The sequence below is a fragment of the Gorilla gorilla genome, chromosome 3 (genome assembly GCF_029281585.2).
Source record: "Gorilla gorilla gorilla isolate KB3781 chromosome 3, NHGRI_mGorGor1-v2.1_pri, whole genome shotgun sequence".
NCBI lineage: Eukaryota > Metazoa > Chordata > Mammalia > Primates > Hominidae > Gorilla > Gorilla gorilla.
The window spans coordinates 106084679-106106458 of NC_073227.2; the positions used below are offsets into that span (position 1 = coordinate 106084679).

General features: G+C 37.1%; 1 protein-coding gene across 2 annotated transcripts in view; it reads left to right on the forward strand.

The window, feature by feature from the left end:
* The window catches only part of ARHGAP24 (Rho GTPase activating protein 24), a 537203-nt gene that overhangs the window by 302096 nt on the left and 213327 nt on the right, over positions 1-21780 (forward strand). The window contains exon 1 of one of the 2 annotated variants that reach the window (XM_004039076.5): positions 7638-8012. The exons of the other annotated variant lie outside the window; for it this stretch is intronic. The gene's annotated coding sequence lies outside the window, so the exon portion shown is untranslated. Of the gene's footprint in view, positions 1-7637; positions 8013-21780 lie in introns of those variants that run through there. 2 annotated transcript variants of the gene reach the window in all.

A 21780-nucleotide genomic window follows, 5' to 3' on the forward strand; every position in this document is an offset into this window, starting at 1 on the left:
ACTAATGGTTACATTGAACACAATGAAGAAATAAAGCCTGTGCTTATTTTTTAAATAATCAAAATGGCTTGGGGGTCCCCATCTACTACCAATAGCTTTATATTTCATAGCCATGGTGTTTGCAAATATGTTCTTTTATATGGGAGACTACACACTATATCTGTGTATTAGTCAGACTTCTTTAGAGAAACAAAACCAAAAGGAGATATATAGATATATAGAAGGAGATTTCTTATGAGGGATTGGCTCACAGGATTATGGTGGCTAAGAAGTTCCATGAACTTCTGTAGGCTGAAAGCCCAGGAAACCTAGTGGTATAGTTCCAGTCTAAGCCTGAAGGCCTGAGAACCAGAGGACCCAATGCTGTAAATCCCAGTCTGAGTCTGAGGGCCTGAGAACCAGTTGTACCAATGTCTGAGAGGAGAAAATAAATGTCCCAGCAAAAGCAGACAAAGTAAATTCACCCTTCCTCTGCCTGTTGTTCTATTCATGTCCTCGGCAGATTGCATTATGCCCACTCACATAGGTGAGGGCCATCTTCTTTACTCAGTCTCCTGATTCGAAGGCTAACAACTTCTGGAAACACAGTCACAGGCACAATCAGAAATAATGTTTTACCAGCTATCTGAGCATCACTAGACCCAGTCAAGATTACACGTATAATTAACCATCACAGCCCGTTATCTGTGAATGTCTTCTAAAAGAGAAGCCTCATCATTTTGCATTGTTCTATACCTCTTTTTTTGTTTGTTTGTTTTTGTTCTTGTTTTGTTTTTTGAAATGGAGTCTCACTTTGTTGCCCAGGCTTGAGTGCAGTGGCACAATCCCAGCTCACTGCAACCTCTGCCTCCCGGGTTCAAGTGATTCTCCTGCCTCAGCCTCCCAAGTACATGGGACTACGGGGGCACACCACCACACCCAGCTAATTTTATATTTTTAGTAGAGACAGGGTTTCACTATGTTGACCAGGCTGGTCTTGAACTCCTGACCTTAAGTGATCCACCCACCTTGGCCTGCCAAAGTGCTGGGATTACAGATGTGAGCCACTGTGCCTGGTTGTTCTATACCATTTTTAAATAAAAATAAACTGTGGCACTAAAATAATTAATAAAATATTACAAATAGTTTATTAATCTGGCCTTTATTATTGATTATTGAGCAATGTGTCCAAATTGTGTAAGAATCTCCTGATTTAGGAGCTAGTTGCTCTAAAACCCGTGACCTCGTTCTTGATACTATCATCGTCTTTAGGTCAGTATTAATTCCCACTTCATAGGTAGGGTGACATGTGTCCAAGTTGGCCTCTAAGAGTCTTGGATTTTATCTCCAATCTAATTGTCATTAACAGCAGTGCCTCCTCTTACTCTCAGAAAGTCAAGATTTAGACAGTAAGGTATAGGGTCATCCATAGGGGGTATAAAATATGTTAGAGAAGGAATTTTCCTATTCCAACTTTAAAACAAATTTCGGCATTTTCTCTTGTTTGAGCTGTATCTGCCCCTTTCTGTATTCAATGTCTTAGTTTTACCTCTTGCCTTCCTAGATTCATTGAAACTGAGTTAGCCTTCAAACTCCATGTAGCTCAAAACTCAGTATTTGACTTGATGGAACTAGGGTATCTGCCAAGTTGACTTTCATTCTGGTTTCCACTGGCTGTCCTAGTATAGTGTGTGAATAAGCCTTCCAGGCATGAAGATAATTAGATTATCAAGAGGAATTTGATGAAAGATTTGTACTTTGCAAAGTAGCTAAACATGTAGTTCCATAGAAACCATGCAAATACAATTGTTTATGTATTGAATCTCATATTTGGACATGCTGATGCCTAGGAAACCTAATTTTCTGCCCATGAAATTTCCTAAGATATTGCCAAATTATATTCTAAACAATGTCTTTGAGTCTAGTCACTCAATGTCCAAGTTTTGAAAATGTCCAAAATGTATGCTGCCCTTAAAGAGACAGGCAGTTTAGTATAAAGTATATGCGCCTCATAGACAGATGAATGTGATTTCAAATTGTGCAATCAGTCTTTTCAGTTATATGCCTCAGTTTCCTCGTCTGCAAATAGAATGTATGAAAAATGTCTTTTACATAATCAATTCTTATAAAATACCACTGATATTTTTCTGTAATTATTATATGGAGATATTGGAGTAAGTTTGCCTTCTAACATCTTCCCACCTGTAGTAATTTTAAAATATACTTTAGGGCCATCTCTCTCTTTCTCTCTGTCCTTCATGCCTAATTTCAGACTATCACAGTGTCTTACTTATACATAGAAATGTCATAGTCCTTTAGACGACCTGTCCCAGAATTTTCTCTTCACTTAGCATTCTAAAACCACAATATCTCTTATTTAAAATCTTTCAATGGATACCCATTTCCTTGAGGATAAAAACCAAATTCCTGAGCCTGACTTTTGCCTGTCTTCCTTTCTGCATACTTTATCTATCAGTCTTGGTTTTTCATTCCACATGCCAGCTCTATATAACTACTTGAAGTAACCCAAGTGTACTCTATCTCCTACTTGGAATGTTAATCCTCTCCTTCTGCATTCAAATTGTATTTTGGTTCTATCTCCTCAAGGCAGCCTTCCTTGGTTACTTCCTGTCTTGATTCCCTGCTGCTTCCATACTCTCCTGTAAAGCAGTGCTTACCTCCACAATAGTCTGTAAATGTCTCCCACCTCCATTTCTGAGGCAGGAGTTAGTCTTCTTCTTTGTACCCAAGCATTTGGCACATTATATGGGCTCAACAAATATAGGCACATCGATAAATTCAAGGAAGAAGAAAGGAATTTTTACTTTATTTTCCTGGGGAAATTTGTATTCTGAATAAGAAATATTATCATCAATGAGATAACAAGAAATTATTACAAAAACTTCATAACCTAGCACAAGGCCTTGTCCACAGAGACAATAAATATTTTAGCTTTGATCCACTAATGAAATAAATGCCACTTATATATGTAGATTAATGTATAGTCAATACAATAGGAAAAGAGCACTTTTTGTTTTAATGACTTTGAATGAAGTTATTTGCCTCTGAGTGACACCAGTGCTCAGGCAAGAAATTCCCTCTCCCTGGTTGTCCTGGAAGGAAGGCTGTCACGGCACTTAGGGAAAGCCATTCTCTTCCTAACAAAGAATCACCCTCTCCCTATCTTGCTGTCACATGGCCACCTCTCTGATGTGGCTGTACTTGAAGTGTAGTGAGCCAGTCGCATTATCCCACAATGTGTCTGAGTCCCAGGACCCAGAGAGGCTGACTCACTAGAACAGGTAATTAGGAAGCAGTAGGACATGAGACAGGAGAGGAAATCTAATTTACAGCTCACTGGAGGGCTCTGAAAGAGTGTGCAGCAGAGCTTGGATGGGAGATTAAATTATCTTTGAGCTCACCTCTCCAAAATTATTTGGTCTCCCTCCTTTTCATTTAGAAAACATGTGTTGCAAGTGCAAAGATTTAGCCTTTGCTCTCAAGAGTTGGTAGGTGAGGGCAACTTCTTAAAACCACCTGGAAAGGATAGAATTAGCTCTAGGCTATCTGCTGTTTCAATAAGAAAAACTACTGCAGCATTCAGGAAATGAAAGAGATTTCCGGAAGCTCTTAGGACCTCTAGCAAATGTAATCACATATCTAGTTAGGTACATATATCCACAGACGATATTCTGGCAAGTCAAGATATTATCTGGCCTTTGTGTTAATACAATTCCAAAGGTTACAGGTATCTTATGTAGCTACAACTACTTAGGGCCCAGCTGGGGCTCTTTCCTCATTTCCTGTCATTCCTAGCTGCTGGAGCCAAGGGGAGATTTGCAGTGTTAAGTCAATTGCAGAAGTAGATTAGATTTTGCCTTCATGTTTATGGACTTAAGTTAGATGTTTGTTGACAGAAGAATAGTAGCTCATGCAGAAAGTATAATTAATTCATTAAAGAAATATTTGTCAAATGCCTGTTTTATACTAGATACTGTTCTGAACACTAAAAGCAATGTGGTTCAAAAAGCCTAAATCTTAGGTTTCTAATCTTATTTATATATCGTGATATCTTTCTGATTTGATAAAACTTATTCTAGAGGAGACATAGCAAACATGCTTCAACTGACTACTAAAATGGATAATAAGTAAGGAAGAACAAAAGATCATTTCAGATATGGAAAGGGCTATGAAAGAAAATTAAAATGGGGAAATGGGATAGAGGGTATATGTGGGTGGGAGGATGCTTAACCAGAATGGTCGGGAAATCTTCTTTCTGAGGAGGTGGCATTTGGTAGCATCATCCTGAATGATGAGAAGATCATTCTGTGAAAATATGAGGGAGGAGCATCCCACACAGATGTGATAGCAGGTTAGGAAATTCGGTAGGTGTATTAGTCCATTTTCATGCTGCTGATAAAGACTTACCTGAGACTGGGTAATTTATAAAGAAAAAGAGGTTTAATGGACTCACAGTTCCATTGGCTAGGGAGGCCTCACAATCATGACGGAAGGTTAAAGGCACATCTTACATGGCAGCAGGCAAGATAGAATGAGAACCAAGTGAAAGGGGTTCCCCCTTATAAACCCATCAGATCTCGTGAGACTTGTTCACTACCATGAGAACAGTATGGGGGAAACTGTCCCCATGATTCAGTTATCTCCCACCGGGTCCCTCCCACAACACCTGGGAATTATGGGAGCTACAATTCAAGATGAGATTTGGTTGGGGACACAGCCAAACCATATCAGTAGGAAAGATAAACTGAAGCTAAATCATGTAGTACATAGGAGGCCATGGTTAGGCATTTGGATTTATACTGAGGGCAATGGGAGATTGTGGTAGGGCTGAAGCAGGGGAATTATGGGAAATCACTGGACAATGCAAAGCAAGAGAATAATGGAAAACCACTGGAAGGAATGAAGGAGAGTAATCGTGGGAAATTGTTCAACAGTGAAGCAGGGGAATGATGGGAAAGATGAGAAATCATGGGTATAAGGAGGGGAATGATGATTCTGGTTCTCTGAGGAGAATGAACTGTGAGAGGTGTACGTATGTGCTGGAATTGGCTTAAGAGAGTTGATGCTTGAGATTTTTATGTGTGTCAGTTTCTTAAAACTGTTAAAAACTTCCATGCATGAAATCTGCCCCTAAGCATAGAGTATTAGAATCTAGTAGCTGTTCATGCAGTCACTACCCTTCACTGCTATCACCAAAGAGCTCTCTGGGATTTCTTAGTAAAAGCCTTCTTCTAGTGTTGCTATAAACCTGAAAACTGAGAGGAGGAGATCAAGAGTTAGAGAATTCGGACTGCCTTGCCTATGTTAATATAGCCTGCCCTGGAGTTCACCTCTGCTGGAAATATTTCTTCCATCAGTGAAATTCAACACCACAGGGCAAATCTTCAAAATACAGTGAGTATTCCCCACTAAACTACACTAGTATTCTGAAATTCAGAGCATTCCCAGAGTAGGGCAACCTGGATTGCGTCCCAGGACCCTAAATAGAGCAGAACACCAGTTTTAAAAATGGTTGCAAAAATGTTGTGCCGTTTTAGATTGTATTGGATCACATATTGACAGCACATGCTTCCCTTCCAATGGGTAGAGATGAGCCATTCCATGGATTTTGAAGTAGGTTTGAAGGCCAATTTCCTATTGCTTTCACTGGTTACCAAAATTGCTAGTTCCTTCTTTGTTTAGCCTATTTTAGGAGACTTTGGTTCTTGAATTCAATACCCATAATCTATTGTCTATGGCTCAGCCCACTCCTGTTCTAAACAATCTGTCCGTGACTTCTCTTCACTCTTTCCTTCCTTCCTGCAGCCGTTTAACCCTCTGAATCACCTTAACTCATTCCATGTAAAACTCTATGTCTCCTCAAGGCCTATTACCTTTCAAGGTCTTACTCATATTTCCTTCCTGCTCTTTCTAATGGACTAAAGGTAAAACTGTCAATATCGAAAGTAAAGCTTAAGAAGTAAAAGGAAAATACGGAATATTTTTAGCAAATGCAAGTAATATATATCAATGTGTCCAACTCTTGTCACATTTGACATATTAATGTTGCTTAACCTTTGCATAGGGCTCAAACAGACATAATCAAATGAGAATAAAAGGAAAATAAGATGCTGTCATTGTGTCAAAAACCATGGTTTTCTAAAATTTCTTTCTCAACATTTCTGTTTTGAATCTCAGTTGCTTATTTGTCAGCATTAGAAAAGTGCTATCATACCCATTAATTTCTCAACATTTTGGAAAATGTGTTCCAGAAAATCTAATTGTCATTTTAAATATTAATTACACTTTTATAATTATTTGGTCATAAGCATACTGCTTCCTGCCAAAGAACAGGGCAAGAGTAGATGCCTTAAAAGTAGACGAGAAATATTAAAACCAAACAGTGCATTTCTGAATTAAAGAATAGGTAACAGTTTGAAGATAGGCCTTGAATGATCTGAGCATTTCTCATTGTGTCTTGGAATTGCAAAGTGTAAAGAAGATTTTGCTTTAAAATTTAAGGAGCCAGATCAAATGGAAAGATTAATAGTGGCCAGAGTGATTTCAGTGTGGGCCACTTCATATTTTGGTTTACTTGACCTGGGCAGGATGTTTTAAGATTGGAGCAACCCAATCGATAGGATATAAATAAATCGAGGACACATGTTTGAAGTGTGAGAATGAATACAGAAGTAGTCATAGAGAATTGACCTTACTTCCCATGCAAACCCTTTGATTTTATTTGAAAATTCCCTACTTTTCTAAGGAAGCTATTGCTTGTCTGTTACACTATTTCACGTGGGAGGGATGAGATAGATCTTATGAATGTTCGATAAATATTTGTTAAATAAGTGAATGAATGAATACATTTCAAAAAGGTAATTCTAAAAATTATTATAATAAGCACATCACTCTTTCAGTTAGAAAAACATAATTTATTCACCAATAAATAGGAAATACATGAAAGACACCAATGAAAATTGTTGTTGCTTCTCTGTTTTATTTAACAAAGTATACAATCAACAATAATCAAAACCAAACGTGTGTATTCAAAAAATCTTGACAGATTGAAAGTGGGGATTTGTGATAATAGTAAATGTGTGTCTAGTTTAAGAGCCATGGAGTAGTATCACTGATACTAGGTAGAACACTTATTCTGCCACCTGTCACAGCACCATGCCTTACTGAAGCAGTACTCTGTAAGGACTAATAAATGTTAGCATCCCTTGAAACATGGCAACTCCTGAGTTGTAAAAATATTCTGGACAATCAGCAAAGGAAAAGATTATTTCCTAATATACAAAGAAATTGGAGATTAAAGGGAAAGTTTCAATATTAAGGATTTTAAATCCAAAGGAAATATTTTCTCTGAGACAGTTCTCACATCCTAATTGTGTTACTGCTCCCTGCCGATTCCTTTGCTTATTATGCAAGGATAGAGAGGAAAAGGTAAACTATTTCCCCTCAGGTATGTTAGTGTAGTGGAAAAAGCATTGAAGCAGGAGTTGTGAAACCTGGTTATTTGTTAACTGTGGCACTAACTAGCCGTGTGAGTGACCTTATACAAATCATATTTTTCTCTGGGTTTCACTTCCCTTATCTACAAAATGGGTTCACCCGGCTAAATTATATTTAAGGTCCTGATGAGCTTTCTATGATTCCTATTTCTTATTTTGTTTTGTTTTGTTTCTAAATGCTCAAATACTACATTATTTAAGGTATATTTCCTTGTAGGTTTTTTTTTCCCCTCTCTGTCTCTTTCTTCAATATATGGGATGGGAGGATACTGACTAAGTCTGAGAAGGAGGAGAAAGAAAATTAGCTACAGGAAGAGTTTATATCCCCTTCTACAAGAAAACTTAAATATAGCTACCACCACTTTGAAAGGAATAGTTTGTGTCCAAACAGCATTTTCCAGACAAGCTCTGTACTTTTTTGCCAAAAGAATTAACTTTAAACTGAAGGCAGTGGACAGTTAAACAAGAGTCGGCACTGGGAACAGCTGTGCGTAGACCAGACCAGTGACTTATAAGGTACTGTTTTTACTCATTTAAATCTTCAGGGTTCATTTGTTTTGGGGACAAGTATTTAGTGGTCATTTGACCTTTTTTTCCTCCCTCTTCACCTCTATTTTGAGAGAAAATATATTCTTGAAAATATTTTAGCTTTTTAACTGTATTATTTTGTGGCTGTTGATATTTGAAACTACTCGGATTTTGCTTTGTTTTGTTAGTGTTTTTAGGAACCAGATGATTGTTGGTGTTGTTTTATTTTAAAGCTTAGTTTAGGTTTGTTTCTTTGTTGTATCTTGTCATGTGTGGTTTTTGTGTTTTATTGCTTGTGTTGGATAAAGATAAATACACTTTAGCATTACAAAATGTACAGAATGTTCTTGACTGGGCAGGAGGGGGAGCTTAATGAATCTTCAACTTGAAATATAGAACTAATATGGAGCCAATCAGACAAGAGAACCTGGGTAGGGCAGTCTAGGCACTTTAACTGATTCAGTCAAGGCTCACTAAACTCATCACAGCTTGGTAGATCTGACCTGGGAAACACAGTTATTTTGAATTGGGGTTTTTGCCTCCAGTTTGCTTCTATATTTAGCTGTTAATTTTAATCCTTCCTTCTCTTTATTCATTATTTTTTAAAAAAATTCTAATAAGCCTACTTTTCTTTTTTTTAATGAAGCTTATCTTAGTGTAAGCTCATTCACCTTAATGGAGCAACATTTCTAAGAAGAGTGAAATTTTCAAAAGGATTTCAAGTCACTGATCCATAGAGGGTCTTCCAGAGCAGAAGGGGAATAGCCCAATGTGGCACAGAAAAAAATCCCTGTGTACCTTAGCATTCCAGGTGTCACTCTTTCCCCGAGGCCCTGGCTAGCTAGTATATAATATTTGCTGCTGGCCAATAAAACAACAATGGAGAACATTAAGGGGTTCAATATATGTGAATTTTCCATAAAGTGAAGTTTAAAAAGTAAACTTTTACCACTGAAAACTTGAAAAGCTTTTGAAAGAATTTAGCCACTTGTGGATCATTCTCTTTCTGAGATCCACTATATGTTTTGAGCTCTCTCTGGAGGGGACTAAATGCAATTTAATGTTCCCTTAATTTCTCAGTATTACTCATGGATACATATTATAGAATTTTTCTATAATGCAATAATACATTGCATGGATATAAGGCTATTAATTCTTAGATCAAATGGTCACATAATCACTGTTTTTTTTTATTTTTTATTTTTTATTTTTATTTTTTTGAGATGGAGTCTTGCTCTGTCACCCAGGCTGGAGTGCAATGGCACGGTCTTGGCTCACTGCAACCTCCACCTCCTGGATTCAAGCTATTCTCCTGCCTCAGCCTCCAGAGTAGCTGGGATTACAGGGGCCTGCCACCATGCCTGGCTAATTTTTGTAATTTTGGTAGAGATGGGGTTTCACCATGTTGGCCACACTGGTCTTGAACTGCTGACCTCATGATCCACCCACCTCGGCCTCCCAAAGTGCTGGGATTACAGGCGTGAGCCACTGCGCCCAGCCTTTTTTTAATTCTTGTATTATTTTTATAGGACTTTTTTTTTTCCTCCTGTGTCCACCTTCCATATTGAAGAGTGACTTCTTTACTTACTGGTGTAGACAGTTTGCATATCTCTAATAACTTCCTTCAACCTCAACAACCTCTTCATGATTATTTTGTGCTGGGAGCAAGAACACCAGAAAATGAACAAGTTTATAAAAAATTATGGACGAATAAGAGGCAATAACTTTATCTGAGGGTCCAAGAGATTCTCTTATGAGAAACGTGCATGTGCCAAAGGACATAGACACGGTGACATCTATTTTGGGTGCTCAGGAGACACTTGGCTTGTGTCCAAGTTCTTAGTTGTGTTCTGTAGTAGAGGTTGCCATGGAAGTAGTTCTGGAATAAGTAATGTGTTACTGCATCTTATACCGAAAGTGTGGTTTGTTCTTTTTATAAAGTTACTGGAGGTGTGTGTCAAGGAATCAGTGACTAAACAAATCCCAAGAGGCATACCTAATATTAATCAAGCACTAAGTGTTTTACTTTAGTCCCATTCACAATCACGCTGTTCACATGCATGCCTAGCTGGGAAACAGCATAATAACACTTTGTAGGAAAGAGAGAAAAGGAAAAATATATTCATTTTCTGGTTTATTCAATTCTTCTGTGTGGAGATTATGCTTAAGAAAACAATGAATAAGGCAAGATTTATTTTCTCAGTGATTTTTCTGATTTCTTGAATGGCTTTCTAACTTACAAGTTCTTTTAAGCTGAAAAACACTACAAAGCAATTTTATAAACCATGTACAATGAATTAGTAGCACAATATATGACAATATGTGTTTTCTTCTAATATTTTTATATTGTGCATTTTAGAGCAAAACGAATCACTGATTTCTCAAAGATCTTGAAAATGATAGTAGTCACTTTTATTAATCTCACTCTACAAAAGAAAAAAACTGGATATATTACATACATTTATTAAGCTATAAGCTGAGTCCAGGGCAATTCTATGTTTCAACTTTAATTAGATTCCTTGGCTAAATACTTGATCATTTAACTTTATTTGGAATCACATTGTGAAGACTTTTGTATTAGAAGCTCATTTTTCTTTAATTTTTAAAAAAATACAAGTTTCACCTAGTCACTGTAGAAATTTTTCCTAAGTGTTAAAGCATCAGATGGTGTATATGACAAACTTTTCTGTTTGAAACAACGAATTGGAGACTGGCTTTTGTCTGCAGTAATGAATTTGGGATATGCATATGTTTGTTAACTTTGTCTAAAACAATTCTCTAGGCCAGGCATGGTGATTCACACCTGTAATCCCAGCACTTTGGGAGGCCAAGGCGGACGAATCACTTGAGGTCAGGAGTTCGAGGGCAGCCTGGCCAACATGGTGAAACCCCATCTCTACTACAAAAAAATAAAAAAATTAGCCAGGCACGGTGGCGCATGTCTGTAATCCCAGCTACCCGGGAGGCTGAGGTAGGAGCATCACTGCAACCTGGTAGGCGGAGGTTTCAGTGAGCCGAGATCACACCACTGCACTCCAATATGGGCAACAGATCGAGACTCTATCTCAAAAAAAAAAAAAAAGAAAGAAAGAAAAAAAAAACAATTGTCTAGAAATTGTGCTTATTTTTGCTTCCTACCTTCAGTTAGGTGGCATGACTTATTTTAAAATGAAATGTTATTCCAATTGAAACACCACTGTTTTAAACTGAAAATATGCTATGTTAAGTCAATTCAGTAAAGCTTTTCCTCACTTGACTCCTCTTTCATTTTAATCGAAATTTAATTTTCGTGTTCATACCTAAATAGGAAATTCGACATACTAAAGAATATGTATTTTAAATTTAGAACTTTTGTACCATAAGACCTAAATTTAAAATTCCTGAAATGTCAGTGTCATTATGAATACACGCTTAGGAAGACTTCGATTTAGAAAGATACTTTTTAAACCTGGAAAAGGAAACAACCATTTAAATGAATTAATGCATGTTAGCATTCACTGATAACACCTTATAAAGGTGCTTCTTAGTACAACCTTATGAGAATTCTCCAGAAGCCTCAGAATTCAGCCCCTTATAAACTAGAATTCAGTGAGCAAGATTTATGTTTCCCAAGGAACTGTCAAGCTTAGTGTTTTTGATTGTGTTCAGGGAAGAGAAGATATTGAGATTTCTGAAGTTGTTGAACAGAGAAAGAGATAAATGCTTTGTTCTTTGAAAAATCCACATTTAGTTCATTTTCAATTACAATCTCCCAGGGAAAAAAGATACTCAAACTGACTCAAGTATGTTCCTACATATTGGCCTTTGTTTAACATATTAAATTGGAGCTTCTGGACAGTTGAAGAGGTAATATGAATCCAAGGTTCTTTTTGTATTAATACATCTTAATCATGCAATAAATGTTTGTTGAATGACTATTACTTTCAAACCTTAATTTAAAAAGACATCGACAAATAAAATGATGTTAAAACTGCTATGTTTTATTTCATATTTGATTATTGGAGTATTTGTTACTTAGTATACTGCTGAATCATGCTAAAACATGAACAGTTCATTAAGCAAAGCCATTTAATAAATTCTGAAATTACTGTTAGCAACAGTAATTTGGAACTGTAAATTGCCAGAAGAAAAAGCATCGGGTATCTACAGTCAATAATAATTCAGAAAGTGGAATTGGAGGACAAGAAGGTCTCAAGTGTTATTCTATAACCCCCCTCCTTTTCTTTTTTGGTTTTGTTTCTTTTGCTGTAGGTATTGTGGAAATTATTTGTTTTATATCAATCAGAACACTTTGAAAAAAAATTTACTGTTGTGTATTCTTCCATTCTATGGTTATACTTTACATAATAGAACATGGCTCCTATTGTTGGGGACCTACATTGTTTCAGTGACTTCTGCTGTGAATAAAATTAGGATAAGCATTCTTTTACATATGAATTTGCTCATTTGATTATTTCAGAACTGAAATGACTTGGAAATTAGTGAGTCCTGATCACTTTTTTTTTTTTAAGAGTAGGAGAACTAGTCCTGAAATATTACTCATCTAGAACCTTGGCTTCCAAGCTTTCAGTCTAATATCTGTATCTAGCCAGAAGTAATGACTGAGTGACAAATACATAAGGGGGCAGGAAGTGAAAGCATAATTTCCTTCTGTCTGAGTAAGAGGTCAATCATGTACCCCATTCTCTGAAAATCCCCAGGGAATGGAAGGGTTCTCATACTAAAGAAAACAGTCACGATTCCATGCCAGACTTTATTCTCAAGGAGTGATAAACATATGATAGCTATGGGAACATTTTTAAATAGCTGTCATTTTGTTAATGAGTATTTGCTAAAGCATTTCCTGGGCCACTGGTGTTTACGGAACTTTTAAACAAAATATTTATGAAGATGGAACCAGGACTTGCTTCATAAATTATGTCCTTTTACTTGCACCTTTGCTTTTCCTCACTGCACAACGATGTTCAGGCCTCTTCTGCATGAAACAAACAAACAAATCTTCAGCCTTTTCAACCATGTTCTTTATTCCTGGTGCCAAGAAAAATTTATATTTTTTGTTTATTCTCCCTTGCCTCCCTCTGAGTTGATTGCCCTTTGCACTTTGGCATTATTTCTACCACAATATTGAAATGACCTCTCAGAGGTTGCTCATGATGGCTGAATTAACAGTTGAATTCAACAGCTTTTTATCTCTGTCTTCACCTTCTGTTCTTTCTGCCATCTATACTGTTCACCCTCATGCTCTTCTTGAAATAGTTCTGTCTTTTGATATTAGAGATCTTGTAGAGATCTAGTACATAGCCTATGGCTCTGCCCCTCTCCTAGGCTTTTTTTTTCTTCCCTCTTGTTAGAGGGCTCCTGTTTTCTTCCCACCTTCTTGGTTTCAGTGTCTGTGTTTATTTTGTTTTCTCTCTTAGTCTTTCTTCCTTGGAAAATTTCATATAGGCCTATGGCTTCATCTTAAAGCTCAGTGTGGATATCTGATCAGCAAAGCCTCTTCCACCCTTTGTGCGAGTTGTAACAAACGTCCCCTTCCTCCAGATGCACAATGCTCGCATCAGGATCTTCAGCTTGGCAGCAAACTGAGCTGGATTTCAGCCCCTGCTCAGCCTGCACAACCTCAGACAGTTGCCCTGCTGGTCAGGGCCTCCTATTCAATGCTGTCTATGGTATTCCAGTGCTTCAAACTCCATGTCTTTCCCTCAGTCAAACTAGCCTTCCATCTTTCATCTCCTCCATCACATTTTATACAACCAGGTGCCAATTAGAATTTTAGCAACCATTTCCTTGGCATTTTTCCTTTTTATTTCCATGGCCACATTCTTGCTCAGAATTTAATTCCCTCTTATTAGCCTACTGTCCCCGCCCCAATCCTTTTCTACTACAGTCTATCCTCTATACATTTGGCAATTTGAAGATGATTATATATCTCTGTCTATCTATCTATCTATCTATCTATCTATCTATCTATCTATCTATCTATCTATCTGCTTTCCTATCTAGATATAGACACATAAATATAGATAGATATATTTATACCCCCCAACTTTTCAATGAGTCCTTAGCAGATGGACAGAAGCAGAGGCTGTAAAGTTGAATTTCAGAATTTGAGGTCCAGCTTTGGTGCATTTACGTGTGTCATCCTGTGTGTTACTCAGTTTCAGGGTGTCAATAATGAATAACCTATGTCAAAACCTTCTATGTGCCAGCCACAGTGCTCTGAGCATTTCCCATATATTGTTCATTCAGCACTCAAAAGAAAACATTTTGTTCTGTTTGTACTAGACATTATAAAAATGGAATCAAATTTATCTTAAAGAGACTGCTTTATTCTCTGAGTTCAATTTGGGTTTTGAAGAAGTCTACAGTAAAGTTAAATTCAGATAGTACCAATGGTCTTGGCCCGATTGCAAGTGGTGGTAAAACAAAGGCAAGTGAGTATTATATTTTATTTTGAGATAAAATCATCTCCTTGTTGTGTTTTTGTTGTTGTTGTTATTTTGTTTTGTTTTGTTTTGTTTTTTTAAGAAAGAGCAGCAAGAAAAGTAAAACAGGTTTTTTTTTCTTTTTAACAATTACAAACTATATAACGCAAATAAACACTTTCCTTTGTTCAATGCTTATATGTGGTTTTCTTTATTTATTCTTAGTGTCACAAAACAAGCAACTGGAGTAGCCAGAAACCTATCCCACATTTTTTGACACCAGGCTGCCTCGTTTGCCAGAATACTGTCCTTTCTTTCAATTTAAGAATCCATCAGTGCCGTTGTCAAATTTAAGTGGAAATACTTCAAAGTAATGACTAAGGGTCTTCAGACATGTGCCAGGAATATTATTTTGCTATAACTGCTACCCTAGAGTCATAAATTAATTTTCCAGAGTGACACCTGCTTGTCACTTTGGGAAGATAAAGTGACCATCATTTCTTATACCCAGTATGGGTTTTTGGAAAGTTGTTGTTAGTGTTTCTTCTAATGCTTCTCTCAGAGACCACTACTACCTTTTTTTTTTATTTCTGTAAAAGGACTTAGGCTTTTTCTTAGCATCTATGGCTTATTTCATTTCCTTAATTAACTCATTAATTACTTATAAATGGAAGTTGCATAAGTCATACAATTGGGAAGTTGGATGGGATCTTAATGATCTCATAATTAACCCCCACATATTTCTCTAATGACCAAAACTGTCCAAATTAAGTTAAGGACTTATCAATAATCACATAGCAACTCTAGAATGTGTTTCCTCGTTAAGAACCTGCAGCCATACTGGCAACTTCTTGGAGTAGTAATTCCATTGCAAAGTCTCAAACCTGCAGCAGAAATAAATCTGAGGCTTCTCTTCCTTTCTCTCTTCATCTTTGGCTGTCAGCAGGAATAACATCTTAGAAATCCATCCTTTTTCATTCATAGGAGCTACTTTTTAGTAGGGGAAGCCTTCCACACAATGTTTTCTTGACTTTGAACTTCTGTAGCTCTTGAAATGGGAATTAGTGGCATACATAACAAATAAAATAATAAAATATTTATGAATCGCCCCCAAAGTGCAGCTCCCAATGCTCCACAGTATTCTCTGAAGTAAAGCAAATCTTTGTGTCAGAGATATGCATTTCAAAAAGTATTAACATGATATTGTGGCAGTTTTATAATATGAAGTACTGTAACTCTTATGAACACACACACACAGAGATATTGGGGGAAATTGTTTGGGACAACAAACCCGATTAGAGTAAATGTTGAATGCTTCCCTTCTTCCTTCCCCTCAGGCTTGTCACTAACTCTGCCCACTTTCTCATATACGTGGCTGGCTTCAGCATTTCTGTACTTTCTCACCTTTGTATGGTTTGCCACATGCAGGTGGTTTTTCAGCCCAGAGAAGTTTTCCTAGGTCTTGTTTTTCTGGAATCATTACTTCTGAATCACTTTACTTCATCCCTCCTCTTTCAAAACTTTGCTGTGACTTTCAGCACTTCACATTCTGACTTCTTACTAACCAGTCCATTTAAGCTCAGCTGGACTGTAAGCTCTTTGAGGGCAGGGGCTTTGTCTTACATATTTGTCTGAGCACAGTGTTTCACCCACAAATCCCAAATTTTGGGGTCCAGTATTGCTCTGGTCTTGTTACAAATGTGGACATATTCTCTGTGAGAATGTGCTGACGGATTGCCCGGGCTGTCGCAGTGGACATTTAATTAAGTGACTGGAAAGTTAAAAGACACTAACAAGAGGATATGAGCTTGCTTTTCTTCCCTTTTGGTAAAATATTCCAGGCCTTTGCTCTCCATATATTTCATTTCTTATTTGCTCAGATTTCATCATAAAGCAGATGACCATTCAGGTGACTCATTCAACTTTGTTTATCTTAGATTCTTCACCGTTTGTCGGAGTTTCAGCAGTTGTGCTTCACATGATGGGGACTTAGACTCGATGCTGACATTTGAGAGATATTTTGAGATGTTAGCTCGTGGTCTACCTCCTTGCATTTGGCTTTGCTCCAATCCCATTTATTTTGTGACAAATATTGCCTAAGAAAAGGGATAATTAAAAAAAAGTGTTTTGGATTTTTTGTTTGTAACAGCTTTTGAGTTTCAAAAATCTAACTCCGTAAGGACTCAGGGTTCAAATTTTAAATTATAATGACAACAACAAAATAAAACAGATTTCTTTACCCTACCACTAAGAGCAAATAATGCAGATATTAATAATTTTCATGGTAATGGAGCCAAAGGCAGAATCAGAGGAGATACAAAGAGACATCAGGTTCTTGAGGGGTGGCAGGATCCTAAGTGCTCCAACTTCTGCCACACCATGCTGGGTACTCCCTGAGCTGAGTACATGGGGGACAGAACTGAAAACCCAGATCACACTGGGAAAATCTAAGACCAAAGGAACCTGTGGATCACTTCCCATGTAAAGTGCATGGAGGCTGCAAAACTTGCATCACTTTTTAGTGCCCTGCGTAGCGCCGGGTCATTAGAAATGGGTGTCTAAGAAGATGTGTCCAAAACAGCCTCCCAGGTTAACCCCATGCCCTAAATGCAGCGAAGAAAGGAAGAGAAGGAGTGGTGAGAGAGACAAATCCAGAGAAGCCCAAACATAGCCACAGGGTCTGTGGACTTAAGCCTAGGAACACACATGGATGAGGAAGCCAGTATATCAGAGATGCCTATGTGCGCAGGAGATGATGACCACAGACCAGATTCCCCCTCATCCCCACCCAGGACATGTAACTCTCTCTGTTCCTGACATCAGATGATATAAAGAAAGTAAGTTAATCAAAATTAAGTTTCAGCCACCTGGCAATATAAAAAAATAAGGAAGTTATATCTTATACACCTGGTTTTATAGACTAACATCTATTCCTTCTACACAAATTATATTTTAAACTTAAACCAATCATTTTTAGCTATCTATTTTGCTATTAAAAATTTTGGTTGGTAATAATGGTTTATAATCTTATCAAAAGTGTAAAGTATACTTTATTTTTTTGAAGCTGGAGGGATTTCAAAGCTTGAAATACGAAGTGTAGGATTTGACCTGGTTAGGTCTTGACCGTAGAGGTGAGAGGATTAGGGAATAATAAAGTAATCTTACAGGAGAATCTCCACTTTAGACAGTTTAATAGAGCTTCAGATTTTAGTTTATATTTCATACAAATTCTGGTCTCTAAGGATCACAAACATTTATTATCTTTCCACTCCTTACCAGTGTTATCTTAAGTGACACAAAGCAAATGCAGAAATTTTCATAAATCACTCAAAAGGATTGTTGCTTGGCTGAAAGTGCCTTATAAACTGAGCCCATACTGGTAATGAGTGATCTTTTCCCAAGTTCTTAAAGTACAGCTAAGATTCCCAGAAAGTAACACCTGTTCTAAGATATGGGCTCCATAGAGATCAAGGACAGAAAGGAAAATCACTTCTGTTTTCTCGAGGATGTGGCATAATAAGAAATACATATTTGGCCTTTGTTCCTTTCTCCTGGGACACAGCTTTCAAAATCCATGGAATCTCTAGAGTGATGAGAGTGTCTTTTGTGTGCTAATGAGATGACTTGTGGCTGGGGCCCCTAGATAGCTCCAGCATAGGGTCTGGTCTCCAGAAAGGCCAAGGCACAATTAGAAGGTTGGAACTTTCAGTCCCAGCACTCAACCTCCAGAGGCGGGAGAGGGGCTGAAGTCTGAGTTAATTACCCCTGGTCAATACTTTACTTAATCATGCCTACGTAATGGAACCTCCATTTAAAAAACAAAAAAAGATGGGATTTTGGAGAGCACCTGTGTTGGTGAACACATCAAGATTCGAAGAGATGCATGCCCATAGATGGCATAGAAACTCTACAGAGAATCAAAGAAAAGGCAATACTAAACAGATCAGGCAGACTTTTTCTTTTTCTTTTTTTTTTTTAAAGAGAGAATTAGTCAGCAGGTTGGCTGGAGTTCAGGGATAAAACTCTTCTTAAGAGTGAAATGGCAAGAAAGATGCAGGCTCATCGAGCACTGGGAATTAGATAGGAACAGAGACACCAAAAAAGTAAAAATTCAACTTATAATAGAACCAACATCTGATGCCACAGAGTATGAAGGAAAACTGAGTTGGCAGTGAGAGCCAAGTGGTAGTACAGAAAAGCATATTATATTGCAAACCTATAGAGAATGTCAGGTATTCTTCAGGGCTACCCTGTTCTGGACTTTTGACATTCATGGTAAACTACCAGAAGGTCTTAGGGGAATGGAGAAGTTGGTGCCAACCATTCCAGTGCATTCACTGTAGAAACTGTTGCTGGAGATTATGATTGCCTTCTCTCCGAGAGACAATGCTAAGGATATACTAGAATGTTCTTGAGAAGTCCTACTCAACCATCAGTATGATATTTTGTCTTCTAAGACTATTGGATTTTTGTATCTCCTTGCTTTAAGATCTAAGAAAGAATGTTTCATTAGTCATTGCTTACGTTTCTGGACTGTCTTCCAATGCCCTGACTTTACATATCCTTTCCTCTTTTCTTCTCTCAATAAACCTGTGTACATTACAATTTTTTTTATTAGGTGCAGAAATCACTATAAGAACTTAAAATGCAAATTTCTAGGCCCTATGCCCAAAGTATCTGATTCAACTAATCTGATATGGGGCCCCAGAATATGCATTTTAACAAAAACTCCAGGTGATTATGGCACAGGTGGTCCATGGACCACACTTTGGAAAGCACTGCTTTAAGTCATCTAAATGCCTTAGGAAGTTGACAATTTACTAGCCATATTATACCTCTCGGACTGTCTCTTGCATCCCATGTAGCACACAAATCATTCTTTTTCACACCATATCTTGATTTGAAGCTCTGAAAATGGTTCCAATAACTGTATCTTGCACCAAAACATTGAGAATTTTAGGTTCCAATTTATAATTCAAGATACAATCAATCTTGAAAACAATCATTTGTCTGTCTTTAGTTTTATTGTCTCTATGATTTTAAGGGAAACTTACTTTTATTGAAATTTACACTCATTCTGAGATATGAAAATGGTTTCAATTTATACCTGAAATACAAGATTATATCCTTTTGCTCTTCCCAGAGTAAAAAATCTCTCCTTCACATTTATTAGAGAACTGTTCTTTCAACCACAAGCATAAAGACAGACTCTTGGTAGGAGTTAAAAAGGACTATTTGGGATATTTACAGTGTCTCTTTAGAACTGGAAGCTGGACAACAAGTAGTCATCACATATGGGAAAGATTTACATTGCCTGAGTGGGCTCAAGTTTGATGTAGTATAAATGGTATTTTCAAATGCTTCGTTCTCCAGATTTTCCATGGCTACAGTATATGCTCTTGTCTCTATTGAGAAATATGCTAGTCTAGGGAATATTGAATAAGCATTCTTCCAGGCAGTGTAGTCATAGCCTTTTGTTTTCAGCCAAGTTTAGTGTGACTGTTTCACATATGATTTCTCTCTTCATGAACTACATTGGAAAAAATTAAAACGTTGTCTAAAAATAAATATATCAGGCTTTTACCCATTAATCAGTAAACATTTATTGTCACTAAGGTCTGTAAGAACTAAATAGTAGGTTTATGCAGCAGATTGAGAATCCAATGCTAGTCAAAACCTGTTGTGTCCTTCCCCTTTTTAACCAAACAAAGAAATAAAGAATCACAGAAAGGGAAGAACTCCATTAAATGGCGTATGAGGGCAGCTGCCTGAAAAAGTAGGTAGGGTTAGAACTAAATGTCCATATTGTGGGCATCTGCATAGGCCTTTTATATTTTTGTTTTTCAGAATGAACTTATCATCAATGTGTTCAGTGTTATAAATTCTGCTACTATAACACATTCAGATTGAGCAAGAAGGCATATTTAAGGGCAAAGATAAGAGGTACAAACATAAAATATTGCTCTCTACTAAGTGATTAAGATTTGAAAAGTGACACCAGGAAAGAAATTGTATGTGTTAAAATACCGAGATAGTTATGAAAGGTATTCACCAAATATTTCCACCTCTCTGCTCTCCAGGCACAAAAGAGAGTTATATCAATTATATCTCTCCCCTCCTTTAAAGTTAGTCATGGCCAGGTAACTTGCTTTGACCAATGAAGAATGAGCAGAAGTGATGTGTCCCACTTCCATGTAGAAGATTTAGGTGCAATGATTGGGGTCATCGTGTGCCCTTCCAATGGCTATGGGATCATGGAAGCACATATTGAGGTGCTTGAGTGACTATGATGAGCTAAGGACTCTGCTGACCCACATTGGACTGGTATAAGTCAGAAATAATCTTTGTTGTAGAACTGCTTGTTAGTGCAGCATAATTTAGCCTATCTTGACTAGTACAAATGCGGACATGGAGGCAAAAAAAATTTCAAATGTTTTGATAGGAAATGGGAATTTCCCAAGTAAAGGTGGAGGTGGTCAGTAGTGTCCAATTGTGCATTGTGTATCCTTTGATGGAGCTCAAGAGCCAGCCTAACGAAAAGAACTGTGCTTTTTAGTTAAATTATGTGGTCAGGTTTGAGTTACAAGGAAGCAAAAACGATACTGAAAAATTTGTGTTCTTGAAGATGTACAGTAGAGAGCAGAAATATACAACAAAACTGTCAATGATGACATTTGAATATTGATAATGGGAACAAATGGGATGGCAATTCTAATTTGTCCGAACAATCAGGCTTTTTTTAAATGAGCTTGAAGCAATTTAGTAATCAATAATACAAATATGGGAAAATATAATGTCATACTCCAATAAAAATCTAAACTTTTGACAGTTTTAAAAACTATATTTCAAATAAAACATGATTGTCAGGATTAAGAGAATTCAGAATATACTGGTCCTGAAGAAACATCCTAAAATCAAGGCCAGGGAAGAAAAATGGAGTATCCCGTGTTACCAATATAAAAGCCAAGCCACACATGTTCTACTCATAGCACAGACTGCTTTAAAGAAACATGGCTCAGTAACAATAAATATTTTCTTTAATCCAATGAAGTTTCTTGGACTATATTAGAATATGTTACAATTCTGAATTTATTGCAATAGCTCTTAAAATTTTTTTCATTTCTTGCATTTGTCCCCATAGCTTATCTGAACCCTCAAAAAAAATGTTTCCCTGAAATCCAGCCTATGGACTCTCCTTTTCCTTTCTTAAAAAAACATTTTTCTTACTTCAGGCAATTTCTCTCCTTGATTGTCTCAGCTCTCTCTACACACATTTTCTCAGTTTGGCTTTATTTTCTCAGGAAATATCTGATCACAAAGATCTGGTATAG